General features: G+C 42.3%; 1 long non-coding RNA gene across 1 annotated transcript; it reads left to right on the plus strand.

Moving 5' to 3' along the window:
* The first annotated feature begins 4,351 nt into the window (after window positions 1-4,351).
* LOC111078285 lies at window positions 4,352-5,129 on the plus strand. The gene is made up of 3 exons (XR_002608244.2): window positions 4,352-4,658; window positions 4,714-4,815; window positions 4,868-5,129. It is a non-coding gene; the product is annotated as an uncharacterized LOC111078285 (long non-coding RNA).
* Window positions 5,130-19,840: the final 14,711 nt, after the last annotated feature.

The raw sequence follows: 19,840 nt of genomic DNA on the forward strand, positions 1-19,840 counted from the left end.
TATTTTTTTTTTAATAGAAAATTGTACAAATAACATCAAGCCAATACAATGGTTTGGACTTTTTCTGGCGCCAAATTAATTGTTGTTTGAAATATTCGAAAACGATGTGCTAATATTCCGAACGCATTTTCAACGATTCGCCTGGCCCGACTTAGTCTGTAGTTAAAAATCCTTTCAGAAGTAGTTAGACTCGATTGGGCGTACGGTTTCAGAAATTATCAGTAAGTTGAAAGGCATCATCTCCAACAAAAACAAAAGGAAGAACTCTAGGACTATTCGGTAGATTAGTTTGATCTGGCAAATTTAAATTATTTGAGTACAATTTTAATCCAAAATCGGTGTGGCGAAGAACACCACCTTTCGATATTCTCCCATTAATACCTGCATCCACAACTATGAATTCATAATTGGTCTTGACTACTACCATTAAAACGATACTGAAAAATTTTTTATTGTTGTAGTGAAACGATCCGGAACTTGGTGGTTTTTTTATGGCAATATGTTTGCCATCGACAGCGCCCAAACAATTTGGAAAATTCCAGGATCTATTGAAATCATCGGCGATTTTTTTCCAATTTTCTGGCGTTTCAGGCATCTGCAAGGATCAAATTACACTACTCGACAAAACCGAACTTTTTTTTCCTCAAGGATCCAAACCGATTTTTTTTTATAGTTACGGGGATTTACAATTTTTTAAAGAATTATGGTTTTTTTTCTATGGCAGAACTTTTTTTTGAAGAATTTTTGAAGCCTGGTATTTTATTTTTAAGCTTTTTTCAAAGGTAGCGCTTGTTTTTTTCACATAGCTTTAGTATCTTACGTCTGGTTGTAAAGAACTTTGCTATTTTGAAAAGATAATTAAAACAGCTAGAAGTTAAGCCCAAACACTTTGTGATTACAGCTTACCGTCTGGGAAATATAAAGCATTGAAATGCAAAAATGATGATTTTTGTGCGGTATTTTTTACGAAATTTTGACTTTAAAAACTCAGGAAAAGTCGAAAAAAATTATATCTTGTGTCCTCTATTTTTTTGTGTATAGGTGCATTAATTTGGCGTCGTTCAAGGTATCGCTCATTTAAATCTATGGAGAGACCTTGGAGCTAAAATTCGTTAGCAAACCTAAAATATGGAAAAAATGAACAAAAAATACCTTTTTGAAGGTTGCGGGCCCAACTGCCAATTGGGAACAAAGCAAACAAAAAGGGGTTGTACATTTGGTAACTGATCGCGATCCCAAAGGAACGCGATGGAAAAATAGCAAAGTTCTTTACAACCAGACGTAAGACACTAAAGCTATGTGAAAAAAACAAGCGGTACCTTTGAAAAAAGCTTAAAAATAAAATACCAGACTTCAAAAATTCTTCAAAAAAAAGTTCTGCCATAGAAAAAAAAAAATATATCATCAAACCATTTCTAAGCCCCAAATCTTTAATAAAAAGTTGGTTTTGTTCCTTGAGGAAAAATCGTGTTGACCAGTGTAATCGTAGGGTAATCGATCGGGAACCAGGGGTGGTTACGCCCTAGGACATGCATGTGTTAAATTCTCCGCTGAAATACATTGTCGGGGAAACGAAGCGGAACTGGGGACATGAGAATGGTACCTAGTTCGGCACCGGTACCGAACTAGTAGCCTGGTACTAGAGGGTGCTTACTGACAGACGTGCAACAGATAGAGACGACTATTGCGTGTTTTTGGTGATGCTCTAGAGTCTAGACAGGAGACATAAATGGGAATACATACATGAAAACATACACCGAAATACGTGCTGAAAAGGCTGGCGGAAAAAAAAGAAAATTGTGAAGACATCTAAAATCGACAAATCTGTTCAAATCGATGAACAAAAGATCGTAGACAGCGATAATGGGACAAAAAAAAGAAGATAATCCACACTCCTCATCCCGACAAGACACCGCAAGTGGAAATGGACGCTACCATCAAACCGAGGACAAGGTAAAAGGTAGCGGCATCAACACCGATGGAATCCAACGTAATCAAAAAGGCTGCAGACATGCAGTCCGAAGGCCGATCTCCACAAACAGCCAAAAATAGCCAAAGCTCACGGGCAACGTCTAAGGTGAAAAATCTGATGAAACAACTGGAGTTAAATACAAAACAGCAGCTGCTTGCCCAGCAAATTGAGACACAGGAGCAGCAGCGCCAACAGCTGACACTTCAACAAAAACATCTGGACTTGGAACAAGAGCTGCTTGAGGTGCAGCAAAAAGGAGGACAAAAAGAAGATGACATCGACCACAGCGACGAAAATGATGGCAAATACGCTGAGATGCGTACAAGTGAGTGGTTTAACACAACACGTAAGCTTAAATTTAAAAATGAAAGTCTTAATAGCTCAGGAAATAATAAGGATGTGGAAACATTCATGGAAAGGCAGACAAAAAAACAAGACCTACCGACATTTGCAGGGGATCCATTAGAATGGCCCATATTTTATTCCGAATTTGAAAATAGTACAAACGCCTTTAAATTTAGTAACTATGAAAACACAAGTCGTCTAAGAAAAGCTTTGACAGGTCGCGGCAAAGAATGTGTACAATCTCTTTTGTTGTTACCAGATAATGTGTTGACGATAATAGAAATCCGAAAAGAGAGATTTGGTGACTCGAGTCATATTATAAGAAAACTGATTGATAAAATTAAGAATATCCCATTTATAAAAGTCGATAAATACAAACGACTAATCTCATTTTATGATATAATTACGAATCTAACTCATACATTGTTGTCAATCGAAGATTTAGATCATATTCGTAATCCGTTGTTACTTGACGAAATATTGGAAAAATTACCTATGTCACAGCGAATTGCATTTATGAAACACTTTCAAAAATCCAGATCATCTGAGCCAAAAATAATAGTTTTTCAGGCTTGGCTAAGTGAAACCATTAAGGCTGCAACCATGATAGGCCTGGGGCAGCATAAGTCCAAAGATAGTACGTTAACAGTTACAAATTATCCAAATAATGCAACCAAAGAATATAGAAAAGGATTCTGTAATTATTGTAAGTCGACTGATCATTATGTTACGACATGTGGAAAATGTAAAGACTTACATATTGACAAACGATGGGAGCATGTGTCTCAGAATAGCTTGTGTAAAAACCATTTGATGAAAGATTGTAGACGCAAAAAGCAATGTAAAATAAATAATTGCAGTTATAATCATAACAATTTGTTACACAAAGACAAACCGTCAAGACAATCAACAAGACAAGCGAAACTATGATGATCAGTGGAATACAAATACAGAAAGCAATTGTAATTATCCCTTGTCACTTGACAACAAAAGGTGCTTAGAAATTGTAGAAAAATCTCTAAAGCGTGTAGAAGACAGGTTTGAATGCGGTTTTTTGGAAACAAGAAGATATACGAATTCCAGAGAGTTACAACAATGCGTATTCTAGATTAATGGCCTGTGAAAGGAAAATTGACAAAAACCCTAAGTATGGAAAGAAATATGAACAAACAAATAAATCAAATATTTCAAGAGGGTATATAAAACGAGAAGGAACGTGTGAGTCGCTTCTAAAGACGCGACTTTACTTATACCCGTACTCAGTCAGTATTTACATTTTTGAGCATCAAATATATTAGAATTTTAGAATTATAAAAAAAAAATTTACATAATAAATTTTTTTGCTACATCAGTTAACTACATCTACATATATTATGTATATTCTACATCTAACATGTAGATTATACATCTACTCCGCTAGGGGTTGCTCGCGCACTGAACGCGGCAGAGTGTGCGAGCGAGAAGGTTAGTGGTTTTCGTCGGGAGGGGGCAGGGAAGCAACTGAAAATTAATTTCTTCATTCTGGCTATAATTATGATCCGATCTGATTCAGATTCGGTAATCTGGTAGATATGGGCATTCTCTACGATACTGTGTCTTTAAAAATGTGCCTGCCACAGATTTTCGTTCTTTGTGGCGGCGGAAAAGGGCGGGGCGAAATTTTGAAATACACTTGTAGCAGTGGGATATGATATGAGTCTGGAAACCAAATTTGGTTGCCCTAGCTCTTATAGTCTCTGAGATCTAGGCGCTCAAAAAGACGGACAGACAGACAGACAGACAGACAGACAGACAGACGGACAGACAGACATGGCTATATCGACTCGGCTATTGATGCTGATCAAGAATATATATACTTTATGGGGTCGGAAACGTTTCCTTCTCTGCGTTACACACATCCACTTTAACCACAAATCTAATATACCCCTTAACTCTTTTTTGAGTACGGGTATAAAAATTGGACTCGTCTGAACTAGATATTCAGTCACCTGTGACTTATTATCTTCCCCATTTTGGCCTACAAAATATAAATAAGCCAGATAAATTGAGAATTGTGTTCGACGCTGCTTCTAGGAGTCATGGGTATTGCCTTAATGATTTTTTGCTAACAGGACCTGACATTTACAATCAACTGTCATCTGTCCTCATGAATTTCCGTGAACACAAAATTGTTTTTGTCGGTGACATAAAAGAAATGTTTCTACAAATAAAAGTTCAACAGACAGATCGACCAGCCCAGAGAATTTTGTGGCGTGAAAATAGACGGCAAGGTATACCAGGCAAACCAGAAATACAAGTTTTATTTTTTGGAGATAAATGCAGTCCAAGTATTGCACAACAAGTAAGGAATCATAATGCAAGCGACTTAAAGAAAGAATACCCCAAAGCCTGCCAAGACAAAATAGGAAAACATTAAATGGACGACTACTTGGGAGGAGCAGATGACATTATCAGTGCCATACAACTGATTAAAGATGTTACATATGTACATCAGCAAGGTGGGTTTGAAATCCAATTACACATTCTGGCTTATAACTTTAATTTTACAAGATCTCTAAGGGAACTTCTGAAATTGGAAAGGCGACCGACGAAACGTGAAATACTTAAGAATACGATGCCAATTTTTGATCCACTCGGATTTCTTTCCAATTTGCTCATATCGAATAAAATACTGTTACAAGCAATCTGGGATAGTGGAATCAACTGGGACGACCCTATCATAGATGACCATTTTGATTTGTGGAAAGAGCTATGTAATTCGTTTGATAAAATAAGTAACTTCAGTGTGCCAAGACTTATGACAAAACTTCCAATAAATGACTGTGAAGTACAATTGCATGTATTTTGCGATACTTCTAAATATGCCTTTGCACCTTGCGCATACGTACGATTCCAAATTGACGACAAAATTGAATGCAGTTTAATAACTGCAAAATCACGTGTAGCACCACTCAAACCAATGTCAATTCCGCCGTTGGAATTAAAGGGTTTTTACTGGGAGCAAGAATAAGTAAAATGATTAAAGAAACTTTGAATTTAAAAATAAGCAGAACGCATTTATGGACAGACTCGGACATTTTTTTGTATTGGCTCAAGTCGAGCAGCAAACGCTTCAAAACCTTTGTATCCCAACGCTTAGGAGAAATGCAGGAGATATCAAATGTAGGAGATTGGAAGTATGTTCCATCGAAATTGAACCCAGCAGATGAGGCAACCAAAATCACTAAAATAGATTTTACAAATAACAAATTGTTGTTGACAGGTCCACAGTTTTTGCATAATGATCACTGGCCAGTAGGAAAGATTTCAGTTGGGTCACAGGATATCGATCTAATTGACAAAGAGTATATTAATGTCACTTCGCTACTTACCAACATCAGAGCACTGTCAGCAGATCACCACCGGCTGGCCCGTGGGCTTATTATTAGTTTAAAAACTGGTCATCAAGTAACTCGAAAGTAACTCAAACTTGGCAAAGGAAGGCACGGAAAAAGCGGGAAACGAAATTTTCACTTAATACTGAGTGGGAAACGTGAGTACGAACGTAAACAACGAAAAAAACAGCGCTAGAGGTGACATTACACAGCTGTTAGCGATCGATCTGCCACGCATATTGCAAAAGCTCGCGCTAGAGGGCGCCCACCAATAGTGCACCAACATTCTGTATAGCCTCGCCTCTGCTAAAGCTCATAACCAAAACAATGCAGCCTGTCTCAAAACGTCTGAGTGAAAATGCTGGAACAAATTTGAAGGGACCGCGTACATCAGAAACTCCTGCCCCGGAATTGGTTCAGCTTCTGAACCAACGATTTGAGGAGCAAGTCAGTCTCATTTCAACAAAGATAAATGAGGCAGAAGAGCGGCTGTTTGGTTTTCTAATGGGCAAGCTTAATAGTATGGCTTTTGAGATCCAGAATCTCACACAGAGAGTCCATTTTCTAGAAACTAGGCTGGGTGAGACTCAAAACCTTACAAAAAACGTAGAGGATCTGGAAGCCCAGCTTACGTTAAGACTCGGTGCACAGGCTAAGGCCAATATCGCATGCGACCTGAGGATCCATGGAGTTCCGTACGTTGAAGGTGAAAAGCTGAAGCATATCGTCAACAGCTTGTGCCTCAGCCTAAATCACACGCCTGCGCCTGCTATTAGGGATATTTATCGTATGTTGCCGAAAAAAAATCTTCCCCACTCCATCGTTGACCCCATCATCGTTGTCAAGCTGGAACGGGTGACGGTCACGTCAAAGTGAACCAAGAAAGTGAGATCTGGGAAGTTTTCAAAATTGAGGACCTGAGAGAGATGCAAGCTGCTACTGAGAGTATTGCAGCTGTAGACGAGAATAGCTCGTTTCGTCAATAATAAAACTATAGGCAAATTTTTCATGTTAGCTATAAGTACTACCAATCTAACCACCTTCCTGTACTATATTTTTAAGTGGGGCCCACTGTAACTGTACTAACTGTACCCACTAACTGTACTTACTGTAATGAAATTTTTCGTTGTGTTAAAACACACTTGATATGGACATTAGAAATAACCAATGTGAATACATCTCAGGTCCTCATAATTCTGGTGAAGCAAAAACCGGGTCTGCAAATCTGCCATATCAATGCACAAAGCTTGACAAAAAAAATTAACAAATTCAGACATATGTTTATCGACTCTGGTGTGGATGTTATATGTGTGTCCGAGACTTGGTTTGTCCCCGACTTTAGTGACTCGTTAATTGAATGTAGAGGATACAATGTATTTCGTTCTGATCGAGTAGGGCATGCCGGGGCGTTGCAATATACATAAATAACTAGATATCCGCAAATCTCCTCTGTAAGCAAAGACCAGATAGTGCCATAGAATAACGATCACCATCAATAGAAGAAAGATGCTTCTTGGTTGCATATATCGACCAAATCGTAACATTGACTACTCAGACCTGACATCACTTATTACTGACATTTCCTTGACTTATACAGACGTAATCCTAGCAGGGGACTTTAATTGTGATATTCTTAGAGAATCCTCATTAACAGATAGCATGTTGAGCTTTGACTTAAATATAGTGAACCACCAGCTCCCCACACACGTTACAAAAACCAGAAACACACTACTAGACCTATTCTTTGTCGACAGTACTGTCAAAATTCTACTATATGACCAACTCACAGCACCAGGATATTCAAAATATGACCTTATTTTCTTGACCTATGATTTTAATCCTGACTACCATAACTATGACATGATAATATGATATGTTAATATTCCCTGCCAGGACCGCCTTCTACTCTTCAAAGTTTAACAACGTTCTGTGTAGCAAGCAGAAATGGAAAATGATTAAAAGTATAGGAATCGGCAAAAAAAACAAGAAATTCGCTAGTTGACATGGACGTAAATGAAGTTAGCAAAAAAATTTTTCAATTAGTTGTACCGGACCCACCACCAACCCTGAACTTGGCATCAGCGCCCTATAATTATACTGTTCCTAGCTTTAGTTTCTGTTGTGTTAGTCCTTGTGATGTTATATGTAGAATCCATTCTGAAGATTAAATCAAATTCTATTGGCCTAGACGATATGAACCCGAAATTTTTGAGAATAATACTCCCTAGAATCATCATGCAAGGTACTCACATTTTCAACACAGCCATTACCACATCAACGTTTCCGGAAAAGTGGAAGGAGGCTAAAATAATCACTATCCCAAAAGCAAACTCTGCAGACTATAGGCCAATATCCATACTCCCGACCCTGTCAAAAGCGTTCGAGACCTTGGTAGCTGAACAAATAAATTAATTTCTTACAGAGCACACATTACTAAACAACAATCAATCTTGATTCAGAATAAATAGAAGTTGTACAACTGCAATGATACAAATTTTAGAGGATATCCCTGAAACAATGGACGACGGAAATGTAACGTTCCTAACTCTTCTTGACTACACTAAAGCTTTTGACTCAATTGACCATCCCATCCTCATCGCCAAGCATACGATCAGTACTTGGCCCGTTATTGTTCTCCATTTATGTAAATGATTTGCCAATAGTATTGTCCGACTGTAAAGTGCACATGTACGCCGATGACGTCCAATTATATGTTAGTCAACCGTTAAATAGAATAGATGAGTGTATAAATGTTACCAATAGAGAGCTTGAGAAAATTAGTGCGTAAGCAACCAACAATCGTTATGCCATAATCCAACGAAGTCAAAATGCTTGATTATATACAAAACATGAAAAAAATAAATGAAACGATATTAAGACGTGTAGAAATATTAAACACTCCCATTTGCTACATAGAGAAGACAACTAATTAAGGCTTTATAATAAACAGTAGGCTTTATAATAAACAATAGGCTCAACTTCCACATCACATGAAAACAATACGAAACCTTTTACAATTCAAAACTCAGTTAGGTGCCAACTTTACACTAGATCGCTCGCACACTCTGCCGCGTTCAGTGCGCGGGCAACCCCTAGTGGAGGAGATGTAGAATATAAATGGTACATCTATAATCTACATTTTATATGTATAATATACATTGTAAATGTAGATGTAGATAATAGATGTAGCAAAAATATGTAAAATTTAAACTTTTTTTTAAATTTTAAAATTCTAAATAATTATAAGCTAAAAAACGAGAAGGAACGTGTGAGTCGCTTCTGGGGACGCGACTCTACTTATACCCGTACTCAGTCAGTATATACATTTTTGAGCATATGATTTTTAAGAATTTTAGAAAAAAAAAAAATTTGACATTTTACATTTTTTTGCTACATCTGATATCTACATCTACATATACAATGTATATTCTACATTTAAAATGTAGATTGTACATGTACCATTTAGATTCTACATTTCCTCCTAGGGTTGCCCGCGCACTGAACGCGGCAGAGTGTGCGAGCGAGAAGGAAAATGAGTTGCGTTGTCGTGGGCGGGAGGGGGAGGGGAAGCAACTGAAAATTAATTTCTTCATTCTGGCTATAATTATGATCCGATCTGATTCAGATTCGGCAATCTGGTATATGGGCTTCTCTATGATACTGCGTTATTAGTTTTATCTTATCTTTAAAAATGTGCCTGCCACAGATTTTCGTTCTTTGTGTAGGCGGAAGGGGGCGGGGCGAAATTTTGAAATACACTTGTAGCAGTGTGATATCACATGAGTCTGGAAACCAAATTTGGTTTCTCTAGCTCTTATAGTCTCTGAGATCCAGGCGCTCATCAAGACGGGACGGACAGACGGACAGACGGACGGACGGACAGACGGACATGGCTATATAGACTCGGCTATTGATGCTGAGCAAGAATATATATACTTTATGGGGTCGGAAACGTTTCCTTCTCTGCGTTGCACACATCCACTTTTACCACAAATCTAATATACCCCTTAACTCTTTTTTGAGTACGGGTATAAAAATGAATAAACTGACTGAGTACGGGTATAAGTAGAGTCGCGTCCCCAGAAGCGACTCACACGTTCCTTCTAGTTACAGCTAAGTTTTGTATAACCGTATACTTTGGTCTCATTTTCTGAGTCAGCCCATAGCGTGTGCAATATCCTGCATGAGTTTTGCAGAGAAATCATAAATGAGAGGATCCCAGAGGATAGTCCACAAACCGAGTTGTGTGCCTGAGACAATTATCACATATCAGATGATTTGTTGTTGTTTTTTTTGCCATTTTCTGTCTGTCATTGTTTACATTTTCGTAGTGACTTACGATTTTTTGTTGTGAATGTCAAATATTTATTTGACAATTATCGAAAAAATACCGCACAGAATCGTGCGAATTAGGAACATCCCAGATGGATGATGGGATAACTGGGAAATTTTTGGAACGGCAAAACGTGTCCCCAGAAGCGACTTACACGTTTCTTCTCGTTATATATATATATATATATATCTTTCTTTTTAATAAAATGTTTCATTTCATTTTATGCTCATCTGTCCTTTCAATTGTTCTTCCAGATGTGTTTTTTTTTCCCATGGATACGCCATGGTGGTGTGAGGAATGATACCCTTACACGCATGGGCCCTAAGGGGTTAAGGTCTATCCGGGTTACCCGGATAACCGGATAACGGCGAATTGACCGGGACGGGCTCTCTCATTCTCTGGGCAACGGAGAGAGAGCCGCGATCAGAGGGCGCTACCAGGGAGAATGGAGGAGCGCGGAAGAGAGGCGAGCATGACCATTTATGGCCATGCGATCACGCCACCAGCTTGGTCCCGTTACGAAGCAGGTGGAAAGCATCAGACGAGCCGATGGAAAAGTACGACCACCGCGTGGAAGGAAGTCCCGTTGTTGCTAGGCAGCAGCGGCCGCGGCCGTGCGCCAACGAGGGAATAAAAGGAGGCCCGTGACAGCGGCTCGGGAGATTCAAGTGCGGAGAGTGCAAGTGCGTGTATCGGCGAACATAAAGTGAAGTCGAAAGTAATCTCAGCGTGTCTGAAGAAAGGACCTGGTGAACCGCTCGCTAAACGGGAGAATCCATTGAGGGCGAACGTGTCGTGTGCGAACTGAGTACGGCGGATTTGGGCCTAACGCTAGGAATCGTAGTCGTACCAGTTCTCAGAGCCGACAGTGCCACGCTTGGGGATTCCGAGGGCAGCGAGTGCTCGAGAAGGACCGACAGGCGCCAGGAGCGCCAAAGATTAGGCTAAGTCGTCGTCCTTAAGTATTTCCTAAGATACCAATAAAGAACTCGTGTGTAAAGAAGCCGACCAAGTCTTTCTATTTGTCCACCAGGCAACATCCAAAATCGTTGCAACGAACCCACCGGCAGCTGAGTACGCCAAGCGCACATAAGGCGGACAAAACGGTTCGTTACAACTGGCGCCCAACGTGGGGCCTGGTGACAAAGTAAGATCGATTTAGGGAAGTCAGTGCCGAGTTCGAAAGGAAGAAATGGGGAGACGACAATGGATCCACGCGATGAGGAAGGAGGACCTGGTTCAATGTGGCCTAGCCTTTGGACTGCAGCTGGAAGGTACGCTGTCCGAGATGCGCCGGGCATTCAAAGACTGGGTGGAGAACCATGAAAAATTGCTCCAGGAGGTGAGAACGCGGAAGAAGAGATGGGGAGAACCCTTCAAGGATTATATGGTGGAGAAGCAGACGCTCATCCGGCCATTGAAGTGCCCACCAGAGGAGGAGTTGGAATTAATCCGAGAGAACAGCATGCCGGGCCTAAGGATGTTCATCCGACCACATAGATGCAAGGATATGGAAACGCTGATGACCCTGGCGGATGAGTTTGAAGCGCTGGAGAGGGATCGGGTGGAATTCCAACGAGAGGACCCGACGAGTGGGGCGAATGCCAATAACCCATTCACAAAGACGGCCGGGCCGGAGGTATGTCGACGATGCAAGGAAGAGCCAGTGACCAACACCACCAAGTCGGCAGACCAGAAACCAACGCCATCAACGGCAGAAGAGCAGGTAAACACCAACGTGGAGGGGGATTCGTAAAGAACCCCGCACAAGCATGTCGGCGTTGTGGGAGTGACGCACATTGGGCGCAAGCATGCTCAGGGTGCCCACTGACATACTGCTGGCGGTGCGGCAAGGTCGGCGTGCTGACATGGCAATGCTGCAAACGGGCGGGAAACGCCCCGCGACCCAAGCCACGAAGGGCCGTGCCGGGGTCGCAAGAGGAGGCCCCAACAACCTAGTCGGCGGACTCGCCGAGGAGGAAGTGCAGCTATCCGCTGTGGTGGTGATCGCAGGAAACGAATGGAAGGCCACGATGGATACCGGGGCCACCAGCAGTTTCATTAGCTGCGAATTGGCGGAGCAGCTACGGGGAGTCGGACGCGAGCACGAGACGAAGACACGCGTGCGGCTGGCGGACGGCCACAGTCAAGAGGTGAATACCCAACTCGAAGTAGAAATTGCGTTCGGAGACAAGAAGGTGTGGATGTCGTTGCTCGTGCTACCGGGCGTGATCGACGCGTTGGTCCTCGGCTGGGACTTCCTGACCGCAGTCGGCGCAGAGGTGACCTGTGCGGGGCACAGGGTCGTGATCCCTGCGAAAGGCCGACGGGACGGACGGCCAGAGGAAAGGCTATCCGTGGCGGTAGTGGAGGCCATTGCGGCGCACTCGCCAAGCGGAGGGACGATGACCGAGTCCCCAGAGGAAGGAGGAAACGGTCGAAGGATTCCTCGATCGGGAATTGGCCGAGTTCAAGGAAATGACGGGAACGGCAAACGTAGCGGTGCACACGATCACAATGAAGCAACGATACTACCCCAAGAATCCCAAGATGCAGGCCGAAATCGACCAAAAGGTAGACGAGCTAATCGAGCTGGGATGCATCGAGCCGTCGCGGAGCCCCTACAGTTCGCCGATCGTGATGGTCAAAAAGAAAACCGGGCAGTGGAGATTGTGTGTCGATTTCCGACAGATTAATGCAAAATCTGTTAAGGATGCCTACCCCATGCCAAGGATAGACTTCATCCTGGATCAGTTGAGAGAGGCTCGTTTTATCAGCAGCCTAGATCTGAAGGATGGGTATTGGCAGATTCCCTTGGAAGAGGCCAGCAGGCCGGTTACCGCCTTCACGGTGCCAGGTAAAGGGCTGTTCCAGTGGAAGGTGATGCCATTTGGACTACACTCTGCATCTGCCACATTCCAGCGCGCACTTGACAGGGTGATTGGACCCGAAATGATGCCGCATGCCTTTGCCTATCAGGACGATATAATAGTGATAGGAAAGACCCAGGAGGAACACCGGCGGAATCTAGAGGAGGTGTTCAGGCGTCTAAAGAAGGCAAATTTGAGGCTGAACATCGAAAAGTTCCAGTTCTTTCGGCAAGAGTTGCGGTACTTAGGACACCTGGAGACGGGGGAGGGCATCTGAACGGATCCCGAGAAGGTGGCAGCGATAGCCGAACTACAGCTCGTCAAGGAGCTACGTCAGTATCTGGGCGTGGCCTCATGGTATCGAAGGTTTGTACCCGATTTCGCCACACTGGTACAGCCGCTGAGCGCGCTATTGAAGAAGAAGGCGAAGTGGCTGTGGACAGAGGCGCAGCAGCAGGCGTTAAAAAGTCAACTGGTGGCAGACCCGGTGCTGGCCTGTCCAGTTTTCAGCAGGAAGTTTGTGCTACAGACGGATGCCAGCGATTACGGGCTGGGCGCTATCCTTACCCAGGAAACCTAGAGAGGAGAAAGAGTCATCTCGTACGCCAGTAGAACGCTCCATAGTGCTGAGAGAAATTACTCGGCGACCGAAAAGGAGTGCCTGGCCATAGTGTGGGCCATAAGGAAGTTAAAGCCGTACTTAGAGGGATATCACTTCAAGGTGGTTACCGACCATATGGCGTTGAAGTGGCTCAACAGCATCGAAAGCCCAACAGGAAGAGTCGCCCGGTGGGCCCTAGAACTACAACAGTACGATTTCGAGATTGCGTATAGAAAGGGACAACTCAATGTGGTGGCAGATGCGCTATCCCGGCAGCCGCTGGTGGAGCGGTGTATGAGAGTGGGCGAAGAACCAGTCGAGGTCTCAGAAACTGTGGCCTCATGTGCGTGCATAGCGAAAGTGAAGGACCAAATCAAAAGGCAGGGAAGGTGTATAGGCACATTCCCCACAGAGCCGGAGACGAGGAAGTCGCGCCCTGGAAGATGTGTGTCCCAAGAGACCTACGGAATAGAGTCATCAAGGAAAACCACGACACACCGGAGGCGGGACACTCCGGAGGACGGAAAACCATGGCGCGCGTAGCGGTACGCTGTTACTGGCCCGGGATGCACAGAGACGTGAGGGCCTACGTGAGGAAGTGCGAGGTATGCTTAAGGTTCAAGCCAAACCAACAACAGGCAGCAAGGAAGATGCTTACCCAGGTGCCCGAGGAACCCTGGGTGACAGTGTGCGCGGATTTCGGACCACTGCCCAGGTCTAAGCACGGGAATTTAATGCTGCTGGTGCTGGTGGACCGGTTCTCGAAGTGGACAGAGTTGGTGCCCCTAAGGAAGGCCACGGCTGAGACACTCACAAAAGCGGTACGAGAACGCATTATGGCCTGATTCGGAGTGCCGAAGGTAATAATTACGGACAACGGAGTCCAGTTTACGAGCCGGACTTCAAAAAGTTTTTAGAACAGATGGGGGTCAGACACCAGTTCACGGCACCATATACGCCCCAGGAGAATCCCACGGAACGCACGAACAGGACGGTAAAAACAATGATTGCGCAATTCTGCGAGGGGGACCAGAGATGCTGGGACAAGAAGTGGCCAGAACTCATGTTGGCAGTGAACTCCGGCGTGTCAGACCCAGCGGGGTACTCTCCCGCATTAATTGTCCAAGGCCGGGAACCACGACTGCCAAAAGCCCTATTTGATGAGGAAACAATAGGGACCGGACAGGGCACGCTCACGCCGGACGAAAACGCGAGCAAGCTGAGAGACCTGTTTCAGTTGGTGAGGCGGAATCTGGAAAGGCCAGCGCAGGACCAGGCGAGATTCCACAATCTAAGGAGAAGGCCCTGGAAGCCGAAGATCGGAGAGGTAGTGTGGGCGAAACAACACCATTTGTCATAGGCGGCTGAGGGATTTGCAGCAAAACTGGCGCCAAAGTACGCGGGTCCGTACACGATAATGGATTTCGTGTCACCCGTCATCTGCCGGCTAAAGAGCACCAACGATAAGCGAATGAGGACGGCTCACATTAGCGACCTGAAACCACAACCGAGTGAGGAGGGGACATAAGGGCATACCCTAAGAAAAAAAAGGAGGAAAAATTCTACAAGGAGGCAAAGAGAAGAAACGGAGGAGTCAGTGCCACGGCGAATAGCAGGATCGGGTGCGAGAAGATCTGGAAGAAAGGAGCATTAAAATCGGAATGGTAAAAACGGTCAAGGCCGTCATGTCATCACCAAGTCACTGTCGGCCTCGCTGGCCCCAGGTGACACGACCGGTAACGCCGTGGCTCCACTGAGCCTTCCGACGAGATCAGCGGGGACGCAAGGAGCTGCAGCTCAGGGGACGCCTCCCTCCGTTGCCCTTCGCCATCACGCGAGAGTCGATTCGCTCGTCGCGGGCTCCGGGACAACGAGGCATAACATCCCCGTCGCATCAAGCTCCGTTGCTCCGCCAAATATCTCGCCATATGCTGCCTCATCTTAACCTTTTTTTTTATTTGACACGTGTGCAAAAAGAGCCGAGTGACGGACGCGCTCCCCTTTTTATATTCTTGGGTCCGTGTCCATCGACCCGCCTAGCGGGGCTTTGCCTGAGCCTCGCGCTTCGCTCTCTCTCGTCATTCCGTGCCTCTCTTTCTTCTACCACTGAGAGGCGGCCAAGTACCGTTTATCCACTATCCAGACTATTCGCCGCGTTAACCCTATACAGTCGCTTCGGGGTCAGTAGGCACACTTATATTCAATAAGTCTACCTCTCCCTTTTTTTTTTTTCTTTTTATATTTATATAAACGAATTTATTTTGTTTTAGGTTTTCCGGCTATCGCATGGTTCGATCACTGGACTGAATGGATATGCCTTTGCACACGGTAACTATCCAGAATCATGGGATCCCACATTTCACTCCCCTTTCTTTCCAGCCCGACCCTAGATTCCCTCCAGGATGCCGACCGTCATTCCCGCCAGCGAACAACAGGCCATCCGACCTTTTGCCCGGGTTGCCGAATGACGGCCATGACCGATACCTTCTGCGAGCTACCGAAAACGAAACTTTCACTGCCACAAACTAAGCGACTAGTGATTCATTTTATTATCGTTTTAGGATCTAAATTCGATAGTTTTACCCGCTTGAGTTTCGCGTAACTCACGTTTGCGATATCGTTTACGAAGTTTTGGTCCACTGGGTATACACACATTTGTACATATGTATGCATGTGTGTGTTCTACAATTTTTTCCGTCTGAAATTCTGACTCTGAATCCAAATTTCGTATTTCGTCAAAGCTGCACAATTCTTAATGATGAAAACGAAATTAAGCTACTGCAACTGCTTAGGAAAAAGAAATACGGGCGGTGGTGCAGTGGCGAAGTTGCTTGCGTACGGAAAGTGTGAGCCAAGTTCGATTCGCAGCGAAAGGTGATAATTTTTTGGCGTTATCTTTATTTTAAAATCAAATATACTTAACAACGAAAGCCATGAATAAAAAAAAATTCCAAATAAAAAATAACAAATATAATAGCCACTGAAAATTAACAAAAAAAAAATACAGAATAATCAAACAAAGAAAAAAGTTATTTCATATGAAAAAAGCAGGGGCGGGAAAAAAAGGAGGGGCCCCCAAATTGATGGTTGCCTAGGGCCCCGTTGAGGCCCCCTGTCGAGGCTTGATTCAGCCCTGCCCTACTCCGTTTAAAAGATATTCAATAAAGAAGATTGGGAAGGCATTGTTGAAATCATGATGCAATTATATATATAATTGCATCATGGTTGAAATGATTTTTAGCGTCATTCGTCTTTTGCTGCCGAGGAGTGCGCAACACACATTTTCCAAAGCGAATTAGACTGCGATTTTTATACCCGTACTCAAAAAAGAGTTAAGGGGTATATTAGATTTGTGGTAAAAGTGGATGTGTGTAACGTAGAGAAGGAAACGTTTCCGACCCCATAAATTATATATATTCTTGATCAGCATCAATAGCCGAGTCGATATAGCCATGTCTGTCTGTCCGTCTGTCTTGTTGAGCGCCTAGATCTCAGAGACTATAAGAGCTAGGGCAACCAAATTTGGTTTCCAGACTCATGTGATATCCCACTGCTACAAGTGCATTTCAAAATTTCGCCCGCCCCCTTCCGCCGTACACAAAGGACGAAAATCTGTGGCAGGCACATTTTTAAAGATACGATAAAACTAAAAACGCAGTATCGTAGGGAATGCCCATATCTACCAGACTACTGAATCAGATCAGATCGGATCATAATTATAGCCAGAATGACGAAATTAATTTTCAGCTGCTTCCCCTGCCCCCTCCTGCAAACAACAACGCTACTCATTTTCCTTCTCGCTCGCACACTCTGCCGCGTTCAGTGCATGTTAGATGTAGAATATACATAATATATGTAGATGTAGATAACAGATGTAGAAAAAAATGTAAAATTAAAAATTTTTTTTTGTAATTCTAAAATTATAAAAAAATCGTATGCTCAACAATGTATATACTGACTGAGAACGGGTATAAGTAGAGTCGCGTCTTTAGAAGAGACTCACACGTTCCTTCTCGTTTCTTGATTGAAAATGAGTAACGATCCAGAAAAACCAAGACGCCTTTTAAATGGCAATAAATGCTGTCTTGCACAATGCCAAAAATCCAAAAGAGACTTCCCGGGATTAAGGTTGTTCAAGTTTCCAGCCAATGATCCATTTATTTTAATACAATGGGCAAATCAATGCAACTTTGATGAAGACTTTGTGTCTAATTCTGGCTCTCTCTTTTTATGCGAGAACCATTTTTCTCCAGAAAATATTGGAAAAAGATATTTGAAAAATGGGGCAATTCCAGATCTAAATTTGATTAATTCTTCCGAAGCGATTGACAAACCCGAAGAATATGACAATGACTTAAACCTAAACCTTCTTCAATCCCCTCCAAGAAAAAGAGTTCGATCTGAGTCCCCAGCAGAAGCTTGCCGCCAATGCCATAAAAACATTAAAAACATAAAACATTTTCAAAATCAGGTTTTTTTAAATAAACAAATTTCAGAATCCAGAAAGAGAAGAATCGTTTTTCTACAAAAAGAAAATGCAAAACTGAAAAGACGTTGAACGCCTTCAAACAAAAGCAAGTAGGAACCTTATTTCTGAAATTGATTCAATGAGCTTAACTGCTAATGAACTAAGTTTAGTCAAAATGCTTTTGAAGGAAAAAAATGGAAAAAATTTAAGATGGAGCACTACCGAAAAATTATTTGCTCAAAGCATTTTTTATAGGTCAACATCGACATTTTTATTTTTAAGAAATACATTAAAACTTAATCTTCCAAGTCCTTCTTCTCTACAAAAATGGAGCTCCATAAAAAAACTTCAACCTGGCGACAACGACTGTTTATATAAAGCTCTCAAAGATGCATCTTTGAAGATGAGCCAGTCTGAAAAGGAGTGTATTTTGGCATGTGATGAAGTGTCCATAAAAAAAAACTTGACTTACAATTCATCGGTAGATATTATAGATGGTCTTGAACATTTACTAGAGCGTTCAAATAACCTGGGAAGCCATGTTTGCGTTTTTGTCCTGAGGGGTCTTTTCAAAATGGAAATTTATTTTAAATTATTTTGTACCCGCCATAAATGTAAAAGGCGACGAATTGAAAAATTTAGTTTTAAAAAATATTGAAATCTGTCTCCTAAAATCTAAATTTGATACCCCCGATGGCTTAGTGGATTTTGATGTAATTAGAGAATTGTACGACTTAGAAAAAGTATCAGTCACTAGAATGACTAAACTAACAAGAAGTCATGTTTACCCAACCCGTTTTGAACAAATGAGAGTTTGCTTAGCCACTCAAACTTTAAGCCACACCGTATCTGCTGCTATAAGATCAGTCAATCAGAAGGGTCAATTCCACAGATCTAGTTCTGAAATAGCGAAATCTACCGCCGCATTTGTAAAACGAATGAATGACTTTTTTGACTGTCTTAATAGCAGCGTGCTATATGACAAAAACCCGCTTAAGTGTGCTCTTAAAATATATAACATAGTTTGGAAGAAGTTGGAAGATATGCAAAAATATTTCATCAATGTTAAAACGCAAGGCAACACTATATTTTGTATTGATGGCTTACTTCAAACTACGGAAGCAATTTTCGGAATGGTCAAGTCACTTTTTAAAGATAATCCTGAAACTTCGTACTTCTTTACCAGCCGGGTAAATCAAGATCCTGTGGAAAATTTGTTTGCTTGTGTACGAGCAAAAGGTGGAAACTCTAGAAACCCTTAGGTTCATCAATTCAACACAATATTAGCCAAATTGATTTCGTTAAACATCCATAACTTTTCTAATGTAGCCTGTTGAGTTGGATTCAATTATTTATGACCCCAATGAAAATATATTTCCAAAAGTTGTCAGCAAAGATGAAAACTCTATTTCATTTTCGCAAATTTTGTATGAAAACGATGCATATTTTGACATTACCATTGATGATTTTTGTAGCACGGATATTCCGATTGAATTGACTTCAAGCCGATACTTTGTAGGGTACATAGGGAAAGGATCTGATTGCGAAAAATGCAAAGCCATTATACTCAAAGAGGATGAAGTTTTAAACGCGCCTTCGGAAATTTTTATTGCTGAAAAAAATTATTCAAACAAGTCGGACTTTGGGAAGTTATATGCTCCTTCTGATACATTTTTTAATGTTTGCAAAATTCATATCAAAGTTTTTGAAAATATTTTCAATAGCAATAAAAAGCAAGAAAACATTAAGAAATATATTATGGGCCAATGCGTAAAATGCACTCGAGAGAGCGATTATTCACCGTGGTTCAAAGAATCAGATGAATTTTTTGTACATAAAATTAGCATGTTGGACAAATTAATAAGAGTTTTGCTTTA

Source organism: Drosophila obscura, unplaced genomic scaffold (assembly GCF_018151105.1).
Source record: "Drosophila obscura isolate BZ-5 IFL unplaced genomic scaffold, ASM1815110v1 contig_75, whole genome shotgun sequence".
Classification (NCBI taxonomy): Eukaryota; Metazoa; Arthropoda; class Insecta; order Diptera; family Drosophilidae; genus Drosophila; species Drosophila obscura.